The 18,953-nt window shown below is 44.8% G+C and overlaps 1 protein-coding gene across 1 annotated transcript in view; it reads right to left on the reverse strand.

Moving 5' to 3' along the window:
- The window catches only part of LOC128332085 (uncharacterized), a 36,450-nt gene extending 26,994 nt beyond the window's left edge, over positions 1 to 9,456 (reverse strand). The window contains exon 1 of the mRNA XM_053266353.1: positions 9,405 to 9,456. The gene's annotated coding sequence lies outside the window, so the exon portion shown is untranslated. The remainder of the gene's footprint in view (positions 1 to 9,404) is intronic.
- Between the last annotated feature and the right edge of the window lie 9,497 nt (positions 9,457 to 18,953).

The following is an 18,953-nucleotide window of genomic DNA, read 5'->3' on the forward strand; positions in this document are numbered from 1 at the left end:
TCCCAGTTTGAGCTGGAGATATCAGGGATTGAACCTGAGACCCTCTGCATGCAAAGCAGGTGCTCTGCCTCTGAACTACAGTCTGCCGCATCCCCCCAAACCTACCTATACAACTATTTGAACATCTGAATCAGGCACACTTTAAAAATAATACTGCTATCAGTCACTTTAAGTGGTGCAGCGGGAAAATGCTTGACTAACAAGCAGAAGGTTGCCAGTTTGAATCCCTGCTGGTACTCTATTGGGTGCTGAAAGGCATCATCTCATACTGCGTGGGGGGAGGCAATGGCAAACCCCTCCTGTATTATTATTACATTTATATCCTGCTTTTCCTCCAAGGAGCCCAGAGCAGTGTACTACATACTTGAGTTTCTCCTCACAACAACCCTGTGAAGTAGGTTAGGCTGAGAGAGAAGTGACTGGCCCAGTCACCCAGCTAATATCATGGCTGAATGTGGATTTGAACTCGGGCCTCCCCGGTAGTCCAGCACTCTAACCACTACACCACACAGGGCTCTGTGGGTGCCAGGAGTCGAAATCGACTTGACGGCACACTTTACCTTTACCTTAGATAATACTGAGCTAGATAGACCAGTGGTCTGACTCAGTAATAGGCAGCTTCCTGTATTCTACATCTGTGAGGAGATAGCTATATATGACAATTTATAGTGTGAAGCAGTTCCCAAGGTGGATTGGGACATTTCTGCTAAACACACCGTGAAAAAAACTCTTGGCCTGAATTATGTATTTAGACATTCCTGCCATTGTCTTTCAATTAGCAGGGGCCGCCTGATCCATTTTATCCCATCAAAAAGCAGCCATTGGCAACAATGGAAGTTCTATCAGCCATATCAGGAGCGTGACAGAGGATAGGGTGAAAGCCCCTATATCATCCGCTGCTTTCTCAGTCCGCACTGGGGTAAGAGAAGTTTGTTTATTTATTATATTTAAATGCCGCCCCATCCAAAGGCTCTGGGTTGTGCACAGCAAGTAAAAAACAAAAACAAGCACCATTTAAAACAGACTGCTTAAAACAATATAAAAACAAATTTAAAACATTTACCCTCCCCTTCCACAATGTCCATCACTAAGTCTGGTAATTTGGTCAAGTATCCATTACTTGGCTCCCAAATATTGGGGTAGGCTCAAAGAGCCAGAGAAAATTTGTAAGGCCTGCATAGAGAGCCTTGTTGATAAGCCTGTTCAGTCTGTTTAGTCACCAACACCTATGGGAAGCCTGAAAACAGAAGTACAGTAAAAGTTCAATAAACAGCACAGCAGTAAGAATGTACGTGTGTACCAGCACCTTCATGGATACAGTTCTTCCACTCTCCTTCCCTTCACTGTTCCCATAGCCTCCCCTATAAACCAATCCAAATCCCCAAATTGGCTCCGTAGCCAAACCACACTCCAGTTCCCCCCTGCATGTCTGCGTCAAAGAAAGGTTGGACAAAATCTAGGCCTCCATTGCTGGGGGGGATGGGGGTCGGGAAGAAACACTCAGCGCTTCTGTGCATTTGTGAAAACCATGCCGTCCTCCTGCAATAGATAGGCTAGGCTGAGGGGGTTGAAACGAGAAAGAGAGAGTTGTGTGTCTGTACATTTCTCTAATCCCTAGCTACCCAGCTGCTGATTCAGCAGATTTTCCACGACCCAGGCATTCTCCCTAGCCAGGAACACTGCTTCTGTGTTCTTCGAGTTTGGACCATGCTCAAGAGACAAGGGGTGGGAGGAGAAAGAGAAAAACTGGGATTCATTGCTGTTGGCTGATGTGTTCAGCCTGTGTCAGGCTCAAAGGATACTGGGACAAATGGGAAAGCCCAGAATGTGTGGCAGGGTGCAGGGATGAGTGCAAGTTGAGAGTGAGACAGTGGTGGAGGTTGGAGCAGGGGGAGACAGCGGCAAAATTCAGCAAGGGGTAGAAAAGGGAACTGTAGGCCAGGATTGAGATATTTAAGCAAAATGCAGATTGGGGCAAAGTTATGGGGGGCATGATGCACAGACTGTGTCAAGCACTGGGAGAATACAGGTGGAGGTCATATGTGACCAGTATCAGGAAACAATTCTGTTGACTCATACTGCTTTGCTAGACAGGGCTTCCGGAAGGGCACCTGCCTCTTACCCACCTTCTTTCCCGGAGGGCATACATTGCCTGGATTCCTGGAGCCATGACATGCTGCACATTCCTGCATTTGCATCAGCGGCTTTCCGCCTGACTGGCTCTCCCATCCCTCTCTGGGCCCTGACGCTTGGCTGCCCCCAGAACAACTGAGAGCCAATTCTACATTACACAGAATGAGGAGGGAGAATTCTGGGGTGGGGACTTTTCTGAAGAGGGAATTCCACACTTTTTGGAATGCAGGGGTGTAGAAGGTGTAATATTTTTGAGTACTTCCTCCATGTAAAACAGCTAGCGTGCCAGGGAGATGTGATTTTTATCTCTAGTGTGCTGTAAGTTAACAGTGTGGAGATAATTTTTATGTGAAAAGAAAGAAAGAAAGAAAGAAAGAAAGAAAGAAAGAAAGAAAGAAAGAAAGAAAGAAGGACACTATTCCTCTAGGGTCTAGGCAGTCTTAAGTAGTATAGTCTTGAATTCTGCCACCTGAGACCACCACCTCATTCTGTGTAATGTGCATCAGTTCCACACATGCAGCAACTTGTGTGGTGTAGTGGTTAGATTAGGATTGGGAAGACTTGAGTTCAAATCCCTGTTCAGCCATGAAACTCATTGGGTGACTTGGGGCCAGTTACTTATTTCTCAGCCTAACCTACTTCACTGGGTTGATATGAGGATAAACATAGGGCATGTTCTTATGCCTGACAGCTAGGTAGGAGGAACATCCAGTATGGGTGTTCCCGGAGAAATGGCCGTGTATTAGCGAAAATTGAGGTAGGAGGAGGGTGAAGTGATCATGTACTAGCCGTAATCTGGGTAGGGTTGCGGTTGTGTATTCAGCGATGTATTGAGGGTGGAGGAAGAACGCATTCTGTGCTGTCCTACCCTAATCACAGCTAGTACATGATCACTCCCCACCTCCTACCTTGGTTTTTGCTGACACACATGACCATTTCTCCAGAGTGCACATAGGGATTGGAGCCTGGCTGGACATTCCTACCCAGCTGTCGATTGTGTGAACAAGTCTAGATGCCTAAAATGAAGTGGTATAGTCCATTTTACCACCTCAACACTTTACCACCTAATTCTGCTGCAGGGGTAGACCCAGCTGTTTAGAGTAGTGCTCAGGAGGAGACTGTATTCTGTGCCCAGTACCCAATTCTTTCCTTGTTTATTTATTTGATTTATTTCCTACCTTTTTGTTTTTTTACTATTAGATTCTCCAAGTGTGCCTTACTACAGTTTTGATTATCCCCTACCTTCCCATATTCAGTGCCTCAGCCCTCACTATGGAGTATTGTTCTACTGTAACCTCACATCTGGGGATGATGGGATTTGTAGTTTAACAACAGCTGGAGTGTCAAAGGAATAACGTAGTCTTCTCCATTAATGTCTAGAAATGTGATCCTCCCACCTGCAGCCTAAAGTGGTACAATCCATGGTTCCCCCTCAGAGCTCTACAGTCTCAATCTGCTTCATGCATAAACCCCCTTTAGCCAACGCAGCCTCGGAGGCATTACTGTATGTGGGTGTCAGCACAATAAAAGCTATATAAAATAGCAAATCAAACTGGTTAACCTCTATCAAAGCCCATTTCCTCTTTTTTAAAAAAGCATGACATTACTTTGTAATTTCTCTTTACACTTGACAAAATTAATCAGGAAGTGTTTCTGTAGAAGCCCTATTACAATTCTGAGTATATTATGAAAAATAACACTTCTCATAAATGCATTGTAGTTGACAATATGTCTAAAATGTGAATAGTATTCAAACTCGAGAAATGTGGTTCAAATCTTCATTTAGCTCCAAAGCTCACTGGATTACTCTCTTTCAGATTACCCTACCTCACAGGTTTGTTGTGAGGATAAAAGGGAACACTGTGTATGCCATTCTGAGCCCCTTGAAGAAAGGGTAAAATGAAATATGTAATGAAAAAGAATAAATAAATATTGGGAGATATTCATCTACTTTTTTGTTTTGTTTTGGAATCAATGCAACACACACCATAAAAGTGGGATGTTTGTTTTTGTTCCCTCACCCTTGTTGGACGTGCTGCTATGTGTGATCCTCAAAACTTTCTTTTCTGTGCTTTATTTGTTGATGTTGTTGTTTTTTTGCAAAAGATGTTCAAAAACACCCACACACATCAAAGGGCTTAAAATGTTTCTGCAGTGCATTTTGATAATATGCTCCCCTTGCAAAACACTGTAGATGTTGGAAAGTGTTTCCCATCCAACCACACTTTTTAAAACCTTTCCACACATCCAGTCACCCATCCATACACTCAGATGTGTCTCCCTGTAGCTGACCTGTCTGTCTAGATAGGAACCTAGCTATTGGATCGCCTAAGGTTAGGCAGCCGTGTCTGTGAACTCCCGGCTTGTGGTTACAGCTCTCCTGTCCAGCTCCCTGGGGGAGTCATAACTCTGCGGTCGGACATGCCAGCCATCCCCCTCCCCACTCCTAGTAGCTCTGACGTGGCAGGAAGCATCAAGGGAGATGTTTAGATAGGACCAAACTCTGCCGTCAGCAGCACACACACACATCATAATCCAAGCTCGTGTCATCAGGACAGTAAGAGAGAGTGGAGTCACCCCAAAGTGTGTGCAGAGTCAGTGGGGAGAGACTGCTGAAAGATCTAGGAAAATATACACAATAAACACACTGTTCACATGCTCTACTCCAAACATATGCTCACTCATACACATTTATACACAACAGCCTACTTACAAATGCTCACACCTACACATGCGCACAAATGTCACGGAGGAAATGCACTATAAATACACAGAAATGTATACAAACACATCCACAGAAACTTGCGCAAGGTTATAGAGAAGTATGACATCCACAGACACTTACGTTTATAGGCAACTATGAGTATGCACTATCATATACAATGCTGTCCCACGCAATAATTTATTTCACTCAATAAATGTGCAGTTATTTCTCATGTCTTGCACAGGATCCAGATGTCTTCCCTCAAAATAACAATTCTGTTGGAGGGGTATTGCATTTTTCTTGTGTCCAGAGTGCAGTGTTCTGTACCACAGACAATGTCATTCTTCCCTCTGAAAGCATGTTAATGGTGAGTACATAATGTCAGGCTCCTTTTGCACAAAACACAGAATCAAGATGCACATAATACGTACTTCCACTCTGACTTTGGGGTTCTGTGAATATAACCAAGCACACACACTCACCTTTAGAGCAAAGGTTCACTCAATCTATCCACCCTGCCAAGCCTCCTCTGTGCTTCTGAGTTCTGACCATTCCCTGCATTCATAGCATGGATGCAGAGGCCCCAAATAGGAATGCATTTTCCTGTGTCCTTGTGCTTATGCACACATTTTTTAATCTGTGATAAGAGAACCATTAATATCTCCACAGAAAAGTCATGGTTCCTCTGTGGCATTTACACATGTACATCTGTGTTTGCAGCAAAACCCATGACGGCTTTCACAAAAAGCTTTTGAGTCTGGGGCTATTTAAGTCTTGTTGCTGCTGATGGGGCGGGGGGGGGGGGGATTATTTATTTATTTAGTGCATTTTTATACTGCCCCAACCCAAGGTCTCAGGGTGGTTCACAACAACAACAACAAAATCAATTAAATACTAAAAACAGTTTAAAACAATCAATAAATAATCCAAAATTTAAAAAGTTACAGAATTAAAAAGCTGAAAGGCCTGGGTCAAAAGATAAGTCTTTAGACACTTTTAGCCATTGTTGCTTTACAGTGGGTAGTTTTTATTTATTGTGAGCCCATGGGATGGGAGCGAAATGCTTTACATAAATACGTATTGAATTATGGACAATGCTTCGAGGAGGTTCTAGACGTGCATTTTAATCGCGTGACTTTTCTACCAGCTGTAAAGTCACGCAAGGTATCGTTGCCCACAGTCCTCCTCCCGATGTTACGGTCCTGGAAGCAAGAAGAGCCACAAAGGAAAGAGTGAATTTTCAGAAGCGACTCCTGGGAATGGTGAGACTTCAGCGGATATTCATGGGGAGGGGAGAGCTCTAGACTAAGCGAGAAGGGGAGCCGGCAGCATGATGAACGCCCCCCACCCCACCCTGTCTCCCGAAGAAAGCCTTGCGGTCCGTCTTTTCCCTGCTCTGTCTCTCGCTCAGGGGCTGTTTCTTTTCCGGGGCTTGATATTTTCATAGTGAGTGAGTGAGTCCATTTCCCCCCAGGTGGGGGTCCGAGTCAGTGACGGTGGGCAAATGACGCCGGGACGGAGAGACTCATCCCAGCCTTTTGCTGTGGCAGTGTCTGAGCAAAAGGCAAACAATAACGCCGGCGGAGACGCTGACCGCAGTGACCTTTTGGCAACTCGACCACAGAGCACGTCAGCCAGCCGAGGCCCGATGGCTTCCACCCGCCGCCCCTGATCTCCCAGCCCAGGGGTTCCCTCTTTCACTCCCCCGGCCCCCCAGTCCTGGTTTGCAGACCCCCTGCTTTCCCGGCCTCATTCTCCCCACCCCTGCAAACTTTGGCCATCTGTTCCCAACTAAAGATACAATCAAAAGTCTGCAGACCAAAGGATACCTGACACCATCGTGAGAAGAGGGATCCATTACAGTAGGCTTAGAAGTACAAACCCACAAATCTGTACACACTGACTCTCTTCCACGCAAACAGAACATCACATTTGATACCTACTTGGGCGTGCATGTCTGCATACACAGTGAAACTTAAGCTAATAATTTGTTTATCACATTTCCATCCCAGCCTTCCTCCAAGGAGCTCAGGGCGGTGTACATGTTTCTCCCCACTTTCCCCATGTTGTCCTCCTTGGCAGGGAGTTGACAAATAGCCCAGGGTCATCCAGTGAGCTTCGTGGCTGAGTGGAGGTTTGAAGCCAGATCTCCTTCATCTCATGCCAACCCTCTAACCACTGCACCACATTGCTTCAAAACATAACAGTGGCTGACTTAAAAAGTATTTGCAGGAGGATGTTGTGCTAGCTAGGACAAAGCTGGTGCGCTAGCTACTTGTGCCAAGTCTGGAGTTTGCATTCCAGACTAATGTTGCGCTAGTGTAAGCGTGCTTGCCTTTGCACAACAGTGCAAATTCATTTTAAATGGAACCACTTCATTAATACTAATTCATTTTAAATGAAGATTGTGCAATTGCAGAAATTCCTGGGTTTTTTTAGTGCAACCATGCAATCTCGTTGAGCTAGCACAACATTGCTCATTACGCAAGCACTTTTTTTAGTCCGGATGTCAGCCACATACAACAGATGGTATTCGAACCCATGCAAGCAGAGCACAACAGATTAGCAATCCGTCATCTTAACTGATCTGTCATCTCATCTGCGACTGGAATAAATATCCAGGAATATGATGCAAACAGGCATGGACTGTCCTCATAAGAGGAATTATTGTTGAAAACAGCTCCAAGCAGTATTGCACTGGAGGCATGGGATATAAGTGTTCAAATAAACAAGAGTGGTTAGGGCTGGCCTAAAATACAACAGACCCCAGTGTGCGCACACACACACACACACATAGAATCAGGGACACATTTAGATAGGGAGTGCACACAGAGTTACATAATGCAAATTTGCATATGTATAGAGTAAAAATACACAGAGCAAGGTTGAAATTGGTTTCAGCTTATTTTGGGGTTCAGTGAGATGAAAACTTCAGCTCCTTATTCTGCTTGCTCATGCAGCGCTGTTTTGAATAAAGAACAGGGAATGAGGAAACCCCTTCAGCCTCAAACATATCCCTCCACAAACAGATTCACAGCAATGCTCTTGAGCACAGCATGGAGGAAATAACCACACATATTGCAGAAAATGACACACCAGGAAACTAAATTCTCCACAGGTGGTAAATCAAGTGCGGAACCCCCCACAGCCATAAAATACATAGACAATGACACCATTTCACTGTACACAACTGTATCAAACATTATGCCTTGTGTGTGCATGCACACAGGGTGTGCCCTCGCCAGAATGCAAGGGTACCTGCAAGCACTCGTCGTGATTCACAGATAAAGACTGAAGCAAGGAACCACACACATATATGCAGATCCACAAACCAATCCTATTACGCCACTGTACATAACCATGTGAAAGTTCTGCCCAAGAAGGAAAAACCACAACCACACACACACAGGCAGCGAAGCACAGAACCACACACAGCCACACAGAAGAATATACAGATTCATAAATTCCAATTCCACGGTTATCCACTCCCAAAATGCAACCAATGAAAACAGATGCACGGCCACCCAAACCCCATGAAGCAAAGCATATGTAGAATAGCTTGAATCCACAAACCAATTTCACAGTCAAATGAAATAAAATTTTCTTCATTGCATTTAAACACACAACTGAATACTTCATTACATATGCAACAAATCACATATTAAGACTATGCACACGATGGGGGCGGGGGATGGCTGCACCAAACTTACCTTCCCCCAAGCAGGGGCGTAGCAAGGTTGGAGTGGGCCCAGAGACAAGATTTTAAAATGGGGCCCCCCCACTCAAAGTCCAGGGCCTCCGCACACCCCAGGCCCCCAAGGATTTAAGTCTGATATTCCAAAATAAGTATGCTGCCTGGAAATACATTTCACTGAATACACACACGCACACGTCACAATATATAGTGATATACATTGAGTACTATACATTTGTTTTACTTTTAATGCCTAGAACACACTAGAAAGATGAATGATTAAAATGGGCCCCTCGCTGCAGATTAGCCAAGGAGACTTTCAACCATGCAGGGTGAGCCTATGTTTGTTTTCTCAGAATTCTGAACAAATTCAGTCAAGTTTGATTCCAGGAGGTTTTTCACAGGAGGCTTTTAAAGCCCTTTAACACACATCTCCTCTGGAATAGAGGTGCTGCATTCACATGTTGGCCAGATTTACGCTGAAGTCCCTGCAGGTTATTGGGGAGCAGTTCACACACAAGAAAAATAAAATAAAATAAAAGCAGAAGACATGCTTCACAGTTCTCACTCAGACCTTCTGGGTTGCAAAACAACTTGAACATAAGTGCATTTATAAATGAATGAATAAAATAAATATAATACTGTTTCTTCCAGAAGTTTTTGTAATTTTCTGCCATGAAACAAGCCACTTATAGGACTTTTTAGATAGTTTTTTTTAAGCCAGCAAATTTTCCAAGCTGTTTAAAAATAAATATTCAGAGACTTCTCAGTCCCTCCCCCCCATATCAAAGCCCTATGGCAAGCAGATCCCTATATATCCGGGTGGGGGTGGGGGGTGGGGAAGGTAACCATAAAAAGGAGTTCACACTCTACCTGGCAGCAGGGGGTCTTCTGCTGCAGAGAACAGTGGAGGCCTCTCTGGCTGCCTCCTCCTTCCTGGCTGGCTTGGGCCCTACTTGAGTTCAGGCTTCACAGAGGCCTACACCAGACCTCCGTGGAAGCCCCGCCCACCCGCCGATCAGCTGAGAGGCGGGAGAAAAGGAACTCTTTGCAGCTTGTCTGCTGCCTGGATTGCCGGCCAGGAGAACAAGCTGGAGAGACGGCGAACAGGGCAAGTGGCTGAGGGGCCTTGGGGCTGGGCAAGGGGCAATGGGGAGTCACGTGAGGTGCCTCTGGGGGGCCCCTCCAGGCAGTGGGGCCCCCAGACAACTGTCTCCCCTTGCCCGATCGTTGTTACGCACCTGCCCCCAAGATGATCTGTCAACAGTAGTGGCAACCGCAGACCGTGCTCGCACATGATCTGCACTGCTGTACACAGCATGGCTCTCCAGAGGCCGAGACATTGTGTCCCGGCCTCCATGTATCTCACAATGCACTGTGTGACAAGCACTCAGTGAGACTGACACTCTAGGCACCATCTCTGTGTCTGTCACACAACCTCGGAACCCGGGTTAAGGGTGCTCTCACGCTGGGACACTCCCCCCAGGCAATCAGTAAGGCTGGGGTAGAAAGCTGGGTCAGGCAGGTGGGCTGCGCCCGGATCCGCACAGGTCCCAGTGCTGCACACGAGCAGCCTAACCCAGGCTGTGAGAACCGGGTTGTGAGAATAACCTTAGTAGCTAGTCTCTGAAACTCACTGCTACCCATGAGCAAACACCATAAGGTCATTCTCACAACCAGCGACAACAGTGCAGGAACAGGAAAACCTGGGCCGCAACAAGGCTCATGTGGAGCCACAGGACCTGCTGCTATCCTGTGCCTCCAGAGCAGAACTACCCTGTGCCTATAACCTACCTTTATCTAAGGTAAGAAGGGCAAAGTCACATCTTACCTCAACAGCCTCTATTGTGTGTGTGTTTGGGGCTATGTGCAGCAGCTCCCGGTAGCCTGGCTTCCTTTAAACCATAGAGTGCTGCCTATACAGCAGCCAGGAAGCTGGGAGCTGTTGCCCGAGCAATGCATTATGGGATACTGGAGGACTTTCTCCTCCAGATCCCCTTCAGACCATCTCCGCCACATTTATCATGTGGGTGTACAGTGCAGCAGAACACGGACAAGCAATAACTGGGGGGGGGGCGGTAGGTATACTCCCTTCTTCCCCTCAGTTCTCCCTAGCCCCCAGGGATTTTGGTCATGTGAACGACCTTGATATGTTGCAGATGTATAACCCATCCTGCTTGTGAAATCTGGCCTACTTTACAGGGTTGCTGTAAGGATTACTGAGCTAATGTATATGTAAACACTTAGAAAAGCAAAGTTTGAAAAAAAATCGTAAGCTGCCATGAATTCATTTATAAAGAAGGGTGGCATACACATCTGTTAAATAAATAATAAATGTTGCTGTACACAACCATCTGCTATAAAATGACACATTATAAAGATAATTATGTTAAGATCATGCTTTTTTTTTTAAGGCAAATAAACCTTCTCCCTAGCTTCTAAACACTTATCCAAATGTCTTTTATACTTCCAGAAGGAGCTCGGGTTCTGGCTTTGGCGAACCTCAAAAATAATGGAATTGTAGAACCAAGGAACAACTGCTAATTATGGCTTTCCAAATTATGCAAAAGCATCAGCAGAGGATATGTGAGTGGCTTGATATTGGCAGTCCATGCATTGTGCTCTCTTTGCATATAGAGACAAGGGCCATGGATCATTGTAGAACATTTGCTCAGCCAGACTAGATGAGACGACAAAGATCTGTAGTATCAGATTTCCTTCTCTTTAAATGTTTACAAAAGCAGACACAGGCCCCACCCCCAGTTCAGGTCAGGAACAGGGAAGGGAAGGGTTAACTAACACACTCTCTCTCTCTCTCTCTCTCTCACACACACACACACACACACAGAGCATTCCATTTTTGCAGTGAATATCCCCCACACATTAACATTTTGCTCCATTTGGGAAAACAATTGTGCAATCCACAGGTTCAAACTCTGGGGTGGCATGCATCCCAAATACCCCCACATCGTGCCTGCACATACATGGCATTGTGCATGCACGGTCAGCATGGTGTTGCTGACCATGCAAATGGCACCCATGCATGCCTGGATGCCATATGCATGCTAGTACTGTGCGGGGGCACTTGGGATACGTACTGCCACAGCAGGAAGCTGCATAGGGGACCTGTTCTCCTCTTTCTTAAAGCTCCTGCTCCCAAACAGTGCTCAAACAGCAGTTCGTGCACACCCCTCCAGCCCAGTGGGTCTAGGAGCCATACTGACACAAGTTGGCTCTGATGGTTGTATTTTCACCATTGCTTATGCAAGCAAAGCCCTCCTGGCAGTTAAACATCACTATTCACAAACAGAAGAGAAGCTCTTGCTGTTGTGTGGGGTTGCCTGCATTTTCATCTATATTTAACCCTATCCAACCCCAGCACAGCATCCCTCCAGTGGCTGTTGCTGGTGTCTATCTTATGTTTCTTTTTTAGATTGTAAGCCCTTTGGGGACAAGGAGCCATTTTATTTATTTGGTTGATTGATTGATTGATATGTAAACCGCTTTTGGAACTTTTGTTGAAAAGTGGTATATAAATATTCATTGTATCGTATCATATTGTATATGGATATTGCTTCACATTGTCACAGACCACAAGTTTTTGCAACCTATGTTTACCAGTGTTTCAGCCCAACCACCAACTCGCATTGAATGATGCGAGCATCATTATAACGATGCAAGCATCGTTATAGGCACCAGGCCTATAACTCTGCCCTAATCTATCATCCTGGTAAAAACAATCCTGCTGATTATTTTTCTAGGCATCCGTGTGCTCAAGTGTCCGCTGTTCACACTGCTACTGAGCTGGCAGAGGCACATGTCCTCTTACTCACATCTCATGCTATTCCCAAGGCCATGAAACTTAGCCAACTACAAGAGGCCACAGCCACAGATTCCTCTCTGCAACACATTACCACAGTTCAGAATGGAAAATGGTCCGATTTCCTAAAAATTGTGAATAGTGTTTCTTCTTGGGACCATCCTCTTTTGCAGTCTTTCTACAACATGAGACAGGAGCTAACTGCATCCCTGCTTTGGGGCACCAAGATTGTCATGCCTTGCAACCTCTAGGCTCATACCATCAATCTGGCACATGAAGGACATCAGGGAGGGTATTGTGAAAACTAAGCAGCTACTTAGGGGGGAAGTCTGGTTTCCAACAATGGACAAAGAAGTGGAAAATTGCATCTGCTCTTGTTTCCTCTGCCAATCGGTTTTTCCAGAGGCTACTGTGTCATCTCTTAAGATGACTGTATTGCCCTCACACCTCTGGCATGATGTTGATATTTACCTTTGTACGCTTCCCTCTGGGCAGTATCTTCTCATCGTGATTAATGATTATTCCCGCTTTTTGAGTTGGTCACCTCCACTTCAGCAGTGGCCATCATACCTCACCTCGACATTTTCTCTGCATATGGCATACAGGGCCTGATGCAGCAGGGCTGTTCTTGTGTCTCTCGTGTCAAATGGCTGAATGGATCTTCTCAACCGCAGAGTGATGACTGTGAAAAATTTAATGCAAACACATCCCAAGATGACATGGTGGATTCTGCAATTTCAGTGTCCAGTTAGCATGGGGCTGCTGAGAATGAAACTCTCAGGTATCCATGTCAAGCACATCACATTTCAAAGACCATGTCATGGGCTGACACCTTCTGTTCTGTTTTGATATCATGATACAGTTTGCTATGGCATCGTGCATTTTTTAGCGTTAATCTTTCTGAGGTTAATTATCAGTGATGAGAATGAATGTGAGATATAGATATAAATTCTTTTAAGGAAAAGGGGGTGCGAAGTTTAGAAGTCCAGTTCAAGTTTTTGTAGTAGTTCTAACTGGTTAATCCAGGCCAAGTTTTGCACGAGATCCAGAGAGAGAGAAAATTGGTCTTTATAGCTTGCCTGAGTCTAAATAAAACTGTTTTCTTCCGATTGTTCTTCATTCTTTCCTCAAAGATCAGGGAAAGCTCTATACCTCACACTATGCAGAATGAGGGCCAAACTAGAGAAACTGTTGGAAATTCATGATCAGAGCTCCTATCTCTAACATTATTTTTAAAATAAACCACGAAGGGGAGAGCCAATTTGGGTTGGGACTTTAGAGCTGAGGGATGGGGGGTGGGATTAATCCGCCATCTGAATTGCACCCCCCCCCACACACACACGCCATCATGGGTGCTTTAAAAATAATTAATAAAAGATGGGAGATTCTATCACAGATATCTAGTTTCTTGTCTAGTTTGGCTCTATAATGGGTAAAATTCTGGGCAGCAGCACTTCAAACTGCAGATGGTGGTTTGAATATTGTAATGTTCCCTGCAAATAAAGAAATTCCCTGCATGTGGAAAACTATCCCACTAGGAAGAAATGTTTAGTGTGGGCCTCTTCTTGAGGTGCTAGTTTACGATACGAGGGCTCTTTTTCCAATGGAAAGCTTTCAGAAAATCTGACCCCCAGTTGTGTTCCAGTTCAAGTCTGGAATCCTACCATCTCATGCTGTGAAACTTATTGAAAAACTCACTCTCTGTTTTAGGCATAATTCTTACTGAGGTGGTAAACCTGTGTCTGGGTTGTGTGCCACTGGGATTTGCATGACTGAATGCTCTCCTCCATGTAAAAACACCCCTCCACATATTTTATTTATTTATTTGCATATTTTTATCCTGCTCTTGCTCCAAGGAGCCCAGAGTGGTGTACATGGTTGTGTTTATCACAACAACCGTGTGAGATGAGCTAGGCTGAGAGAGAAGTGACAGCTCCAGAGTTGCCCAGTGATTTTCATGGCTGTTGTGTGTGTGTGTGGAACTCAGGTCTCCTCAATCCTAGTCCAATACTCTAACCACTACACCACACTGGCATAGAAAACTAACATGTCAAGGGGAAGGGTCCTAGGGTAGCCTTCTCTCTGACATTTTAGTTTACCATGTGGAGGGATTTTTATGTATAGAGGAGGAATAATCACATGAGTCTCCACTAACCATCTGAAGTAGTACTGTCCAGAAACAGGTTTACCACCTCAAGGGAATCTAGGTATTAGTTGGATTTACCGATGTAACACCAGGGATATAAAGGATTTTCTTTTCTTCTTTTCTTGTTTTATTGTTCCTCTTACCAGCTTTTAAGATTGTAGTGGTTGGAGCCCCTGCTGATAGGAAAAGACTCATTATCTTTTACCTCAGAAAATAAAATTCCTCTTAGCCACCCGCTCTTATAAAATGTTGAAACCAGTAGTTACATTTCTCCTACTGGTTTTACATCAAAGATGGGAAAAGCGAAAGAATTTGAGTGTGGTGCAATTTCTGGAATACAGCAAATTAAATGAAGAATTAGAATAATATAAATGTCAATTATTTAATGTTTTAATTATTATTCAGTGACATGGTACCATCATCAACATGGCAATTTACAGAGTAACAAAAGTCTCAAGTTTTACCTCATGCCTTTGTGATCTTATTGTTTTAAGAAATGATGACATGTCCATATATTGGCTGGTACTTGACTTCTGAATTACATTGCATTTTAAAACTGCAGTTTTATTTCTATAAGGAGAAGCTCATTTTTTAAAAAGCCTATTAGTTGTTTTTTTTTAATTTCTGTTACGTATGTTGGATCCCTTTTGTATTCTCACAACTGTTTTTGTGTAACCAAGAATGGCCCAGCTATATATCTTTATATTATATTTATATTATATCTTTATATTGTGGTTTTATTTCATATTTTGTCTTTCATTTTACTGCTCTTTTTTACTTTACCATTGGTCTGCAAAGAGTCAGCAGTACTGTATCTCTAATAAATGGAATTGTGTTCATAAACAGATAGTTGTTAGTAAACTAAAGGAATCTGCCTGTAATTTTCAGAATTTAAAGAACTGCACAGAACCGTTTCACACATTACGAAGGGCAAACATGGTTTCATTACTGCTGGATCTGGAGCTGCAGCCTGCAGCCAATTCTGAGTTTATCCACGCAAACAAAAACTGAAGCTATTCCCATGATCTGTAGAAAGCGGGCTATGGGAGCCTAGCCCGCTTTCTACAGATTGTGGGAACCACCGGGCTCACAGGCGAGCCCGGTGGTTCCCAGGCGGCTCACCCATCTTATCCACCTTCCCCTTAAATGAGGTTAAAGGAGTGAGTGCTCCGTTAACCTCATTTTAATGCTCGTGTGCCACAGCAGCACATGGCGACACATGAGTAGACCCCCGACCAGGGGGCTGCAAGCCTCCCAAGCTCAGGGGTCCCCCCAGAATGCCCTGCGCACTTGCATGGGCCATCCTGGGACTTCTAGGGGCTGGGCGGCCCCCGATCCCCGCAACCCCCACCGGCTCCGTGATGGAGCCGGTAATCGTGTGGGCAGCTGATCCGGCCGCCCAGGGCTCCAGGCATGATTGTCTGCAGGGATAGCGGGCTAAGCCCATTCTCCCTACATACCTCATCGAGGTGCTTTACAGTAATCGTGAAAAGCGCCTCACTGTCTCCTTGACAAGTATACCTGTATAATGCCTGCATTTGTAAATATTTTTGGTGCATTCACATGAGTGCTTAGGCGTACAACCAAAAATGTAACATACAATGAGGCCCTGAGGTTTCCAAATATCTAGCACAGTGATGTCCAACTCCTCCTTAGGGTGAAGAGCTGGATTTGTGGTAGAGAGCATGAATTGTCTGTTTTGCTAAACAAGGTTTGCCTTGGTTTGCATTTGGATGGGAAACTACATGTGAGTGCTGTCTGCTGTAAGATATTCCCCTGAGGGGGTGGGGCCATAGATCCATGGAAGCACATCTGCAGTCTGCACATGATCCCAGGTTCACTCCTTGGCATCTTCAAGTAGGGCTGGGAGAGAATCCTGCCAGTAATCTATGAGAGCCACTGCCAGTCAGTGTAGACAAAAACAGAGCTAGATAGACCAATGGTCTGACTCAGTATAAGGCAGCGTCATGTGTTCCTATTTTTTTAACTAGTTGTTGTCATGCAGGGAACCTAGTCCTCTAGTAAATGTGTGTGACTCTCTATCACTCCTTGCACAAAATAAAAACATCCCACCGTCCATGCATCCCACCTCCCAGACTACTTCCTTGCTGTAACTAGCCCCTAACATACAGTCCAGCAGGAGGTTCTTCCAAGTACCCTCCCTGGGAACATCTCCAAGATAGGACAAGATTTTTTATAGGACAAGATTTTTTTATTGAACCAACAAACTACCAAAGCATACAGTACGATGCCAAAGCACAATTAGATACAAAGTGGTTGTTTGTACATGATATATCTACAAAGATTTACACACAAGGATTTGGAAACACACAAGATTATGAAGTATATGCGGGTAGTACTGTAACTCGGGGGTGGGGGATTACAAGGCACATCAGGTAATCGGGGGGGGGGGGTTACGTCCGACGTCCATTTCCACAATTTGTCCCATTGCTGTTTAGAAGAGATACTCTTGTCTTTTTGCACATAACCATACAAACTTTTCCAGAAGAGATTTACTGTCTCATCTGCGTGAACCTCTTGGTCACGTCTTCCCTCCCTATTCCTATGCAGGAGCATTGCATAAATGACATACAGGTTTACTAACCTGATTACGAGAAGGGGAACGTTCCAATTCCCTAGTATGAGGGCACCCGTTCCATCTCGTTTCCTTGAAGGTTTCTTTTTGGGACCTCGAAAGGAGGTTCTATTGCTCAAACCCGAGGTTAGTTCTTCCCAACTCTGTTTTTCCAAATCAGGCCACTCTAACATCTTGCTTACTCCCTGCCACACTCTTTTGGCTACCACACACTCTTTTAAGAAATGTGAGTGGGTTTCCCTGAATGTTTTGCCTAGCTCACTAGCTTTCTGTTTGCAGGTGATTTTAGGGCACTCTTGCTGGTCCTCTGGGAGCCATGGCTTAGCCGCATTAAGTGGTAGTACTTGATGGTATAAGCGCCACCTTGTTTCCCATAAATGGAAAGGGACTTTTTTCTCTTTAAAGAGAGTGATAGGGTGATCGGGTTGCAACAAGTACTGTGAAGTGCGTTGTTTGTAGCGTTTACGTTCTAAATCAGGTTTTAAGAAACCCACTTCTAGAATCTCTCCATAAATTGTTTTCCTTAGCTGCTTAACTGAGGAGGATCCTTTAAATAGATCCGGTTCAACCTTCCATTTTTTAAGTGTGAATAACAAATCTCTCAAGTAGTCCGGGTGTTCTCTTTTTAATACTTGTGTAATATTGCCATTGAAAGATCCTTTCCCCCACCATGCTATGCCCCATGCTGACTTGCGCCAACACAGAGCGAAAAGCGAGACCCAGGTTTTTTGCAGGAGGTTGGACATATCATGGACATTCACGAAAATCCAGTTTCCAAAACTGTAGGACATGAATTCAGTTACAAAATAGGGTTGCAGGGCAGGTAGGGCTAGGCCTCCCCACTCAACCTCCTTAAATGCTACCGCACAGGCCAAAGGGAAGGACGCTGTGTGCCATACTAGACGGAAGATCTGGCTTTCAACTCTCTGAAGGAGATCGAGCGGGGGAGGATAGACTACCGCCAGGTTATGCACCGGGGGTATCAGGTAAGTCTGGATGTAAACTGCTTTCTGGTACATGGCGAGGCTCCATTTTTTCCACATAGTGATTTTAAGCATTACTTTTTCTTCCCAATCTGTCCAATTTTTCCCCCAGGCTTTTTCCTTAATCCCATATTCAATCCCCAAAATGTTTACTGTATCTACCCACTTCAATTTGGACTCTGGGACCCCTTCGCTTTAGAGACTCCTGCCTGCAACCTTGGAGAAGCCGCTGCCAGTCTGTGTAGACTATACGGAGCTAGATGGACCAAGGGTCTACGGCAGTATAAGGCAGCCTCCCATGTAATGTGTACCAGTGGAAGTGGGAAGCAGCCTCGGGCAGTGGTTCTGGGTATACTAACAGTGATTTTACAAGAGTGACTTTATTTTAATCTGTGAGGTGTTGGTAGGGTTGCCAGCTTTGAAAAAAATGAGCCATTCCTGGAGGTCCGTCCCCCCCAATATTTTTCACAACATGAAGCCATTAAGGTCTCCAGGATTGCTTTAAATAGTATTCCCTGGGTGTTTTTCAGACAGTGATTTTATCTCGCCTTTCCTCCAGAATGGAGGGCGTGCGTGCGTTGACATATCAGCCAGATTTACCCCAAAGTCCCTGTGAGCAACTGGGGAACATTTCACACACGATTCAGGTTTTTCATTGTGCGTTAGAGTGTAGCCCAATTTATATCCCCGTCGGTAAACATATTCACTTTTTGTGTTGATTTGTGGAGGCAACTTTGAACTCGCAGTAAAGCCTGCTGTGTGAAAAATGCCCTGGAGATTGATGTCAATACCTGGAGATCTGAAGCTAGTGTTGGAGGGTATTCCCTGTGTTGCCTGGGTTTTGAGACATACACCCTTTTCGGCCCAGCTCTTCCAT

This window comes from Hemicordylus capensis, chromosome 6, assembly GCF_027244095.1.
Source record: "Hemicordylus capensis ecotype Gifberg chromosome 6, rHemCap1.1.pri, whole genome shotgun sequence".
Taxonomy (NCBI): Eukaryota; Metazoa; Chordata; class Lepidosauria; order Squamata; family Cordylidae; genus Hemicordylus; species Hemicordylus capensis.